This window comes from Dendrobium catenatum, unplaced genomic scaffold (genome assembly GCF_001605985.2).
Source record: "Dendrobium catenatum unplaced genomic scaffold, ASM160598v2 fragScaff_scaffold_1300, whole genome shotgun sequence".
NCBI lineage: Eukaryota > Viridiplantae > Streptophyta > Magnoliopsida > Asparagales > Orchidaceae > Dendrobium > Dendrobium catenatum.
This window is the reverse complement of record NW_021319762.1, coordinates 222,919-227,202: the sequence shown is the minus strand read 5'-3', so window position 1 is coordinate 227,202 and position 4,284 is coordinate 222,919.

Below are 4,284 nucleotides of genomic sequence, written 5' to 3'. Positions count from 1 at the left end.
AAAAGCATTAAAAACACTATGTACAAGTTATATACACATTATATATAAGTTTTATATTCATTATACAAGTATTATACAAACTATAAACAAGTTTATATATGATATGTAAAAGCGTTTTACATACTATAAATAAGAATTATAAACACAATGTATAAGTTTATACACACTCTATATAAACATTATACATACTATGTACATGGTATTTATATATATTATAAACATTATGTATAATTTTATACATGTTATATACAGACATTATTCATGAATTATACAAGTTTATACATGCTATGTACAAGCATTTTATACACTATATATAAATTTGTACATATTATGTACAAGTATTATACGCACTATGTAAAAATTTATACATATAATATATAAGTTTATACAAATTATATACAAGTTTATAAATGCTATATACAAGCATTATACACATTATATACATGTTTATACATTTTATGTACAAGTATTATACACATAATTTACAGGCATTATAAATACTTTGTATGAATTTATTCAAATCTTATACACATGCTATGTATAAGAATTATATAAACTATAAACAAGTTTATGCATATTATGTATAAGTGTACACACGTTATATATAAGGATTATACACTCCATATATAAGTTTATACATGTGATATACATAATTTTTACACATTATGTACAAGTTTATATATGCTATGTATAAGGCTTATATATACTATGTATAAGTTTATAAACGCTATATACATAATTTTTACACACTATATGCTAGTTTATACATGCTATATACAAGCATTATACACATTATGCACATGCTATATACATAGTTTATACACGTTATACAAGCTATATACATAATTTATACACACTATGTACAAGTTATGTACAAGTTTATACATGCTATGTATAAGCATTATACACATTATGTATAAGTTTATATATGTTATGTACAAGCATTATACATACTATGCACACACTGTATACATGAATTATACATATTATATATAAGTTTTAGAAGCATTGTACACAATGTTTAATGTTATATATAAGTATTATGCACACTATGTACATATTTATATACGTTGTGTACAAGAATTATACACACTATTCATAAGTATTATACACTATGAGTAAGTTTATATACACTATATACAAGTTTATACAAGCTATACATAAGAGCATTACACATGCTATATAAAAGTGTTATACACACTACGTATAAGTTTGTACAAGTATTATACATACTATGTAGAAGTTTATGCACTCTATCTATAAATAATATACACAGTATGTACAAGTTTATACATACTATGTACAAGCATTATACATAAATTATATAAGTTTATACATTCCATGTACAAGTTTTTTACACACTATGTACAAGTTTGTACATGCTATATATAAGTATTATACACCTTATGTACAAATATATATACGTAATGTATAAGTAAATACACACTATATGTACATGCATTTTACACAATATAAATAAGAATTATGCACACTATATATAAGTTTATACACACTATATATAAGCATTTTATAAACTATGTAAATGGTATGTATAAGTATTATACGCACTGTATAAAAGTTTATAGATGCTATATATAAGTATTATACATAAATTATATAAGTTTATACACTCTATGTATAAGTATTTTATATACTATGTACAAGTTTGTACATGCTATGTATAAGCATAATACACACTATTTACAAGTTTATATATGCAATGTATAAGTTTATACATACTATATATAAGTTTATACATGCTATATACAAGCAATATACATACTATGTATATATTTGTAAACATTATATATAAGTATTATAAAAATTATGTACAAATTTGTACATCCTATGTACAAGAATTATACATACTATGCACAAGTTTATACAAGTATTATAGATGCTATGTACAAGTATTATATTTACTATATACAAGTTTATACAAGTATTATACACACTATGTACAAGTTTATACATTCTATGTACAAGCATTATACATATATAACTATATTTGAGCATTGCATGTACAAGTATTATACATGCTATGTACAAGTTTATGCAAGTATTATACATGCTATGTACAAGTTTACATTCTATGTATAATTCTTATGAAATATAATACTTGTACATAACATGTATAAATATATGCATAGTGTGTATTATACTTAAACATACCACCTACAAAGTATGTATAATATTTATATATAGCATGTATAAACTTATACATAGTGTATATAATTCTTATTTATAGTATGTAAAATGCTTGTACATATCGTGTATAAACTTGTACATAGTGTGTATAATACTTATATATTTCATATAAAAATTATACATAGTGTGTATAAAACTTGTTCATAGTGTTTATAATGCTTATACATAGTGTGTACAAACTTATACATAATATATATAATGCTGTACATAACATGTATAAACTTATACATAGTGTGTATATTATTTATAGATAGCGTGTATAAACTTCTACATATTATGTATCATGCTTATATAAACTTATACATAGTATATATAATACATTTATATAACATATATAATGCTAGTATATAGCATGTACAATACTTATATATAGCTTTTATAAACTTATACATAGTTTAGATAAACTTATTCATAGAGTATAATACTTATGAATAGTGTATATAATACTTTTACATAGCATGTATAAATATGCACATAGTGTGTATACTACTTGTATATAGCATTGAACGTAGTGTAAAATACTTGAATAAATGAATTATATATAATATATATAAGTTTATACAAGTATTCTACCCTACGTTCAATACTATATATAAATATTATACACACTATGTATATGTATATACACGTTATGTAGAAGCATTATACATACTATTCATAAGTATTATACACTTTGAATAAGTTTATATACACTATGTATAAATTTATGCAAGCTATATATAAGTATTGTACATGCAATATACAAATATTATATACGCTATATAAAAGTATTATACACACTATGTATAAGTTTATATAAGCTTTATGCATACTATGTAGAAGTTTATACACGCTATCGATAAATAATACACACGCTATGAACAAGTTTACATGCTATGTACAAGCATTATACATATTATATATAAGTTTGTACACACTATGTATAAGCACTATAAACACTATGTATAAGTTTTATATAGCGAAATTATTTTCTCTTAAGAATCAATTGTTATTGATTGTTCTACCATTTTAATGATAGTTTTTCCTTTGAAGTCAATGGTTTCGATTTAATAAATCAAATTTTTGTCTACTTTTGGTATCAGAGCCATGCTAGCTTAAGTTTCTGGTTGATAAGTTTTCATTTTTTTTTTAAATGGCAGAGGCAAGGATTATCCCTTTGCAATTTTCTCAACTTAAAATAATGTAGTTACTGTACTTACCGACCAGGGGTGGCGAACCCCTCATTTAAAGGAGTCAATGAAACCTAGAAGCCGGGGCTGGCCTCGAGGAGCTTCCCGAGGTCGTAAAAATTTTTTTACACACTATATACAAGTTTATACATGATACGTACAAATATTTTACACACTATAAATAAGAATTATACAAACTATATATAAGTTTACACACGCTATATATAAGTATTATACATACTATATATATAATATGTATAAGTATTATACATAGTATGTAAAAGTTTATACATGCTGTGTACAAACATTTTACGCACTATGTACAAGTTTTTACATGCTATGTATAAGTATTATACATACTATATATAAGTTTATACATGCTATGTATAAGCATTATACACACTATTTATTTGTATGTAAACACTATATATAAGCATTATAAAAACTATATACAAGTTTATACATGCTATATACAAGCATTATACACACTATTTATTTGTTTGTAAACACTATATATAAGCATTATAAAAATTATATACAAATTTATACATGCTATGTACAAGCAATATACACGCTATGTACAAATTTATATAAGTATTATAAATGCTATGTACAAGCATTATACACACTATGTATAAGTTTCTACAAGCAATAAACATATTATGTACAAGTTTACACATTATATGTACAAGCATTATACATACTATTTACAAGTATTATACACACTATATATAAGTTTATTCAATTATTATACACACGCTATGTACAAGCATTATACATATTATGTATAACTTTATACATGCTATGTATAAGGATTATACAAATTATGAACTAGTTTATGCACATTATGTACAAGTTTATACACGCTAAGTATAAGGATTATACACATCATGTATAAGTTTATACA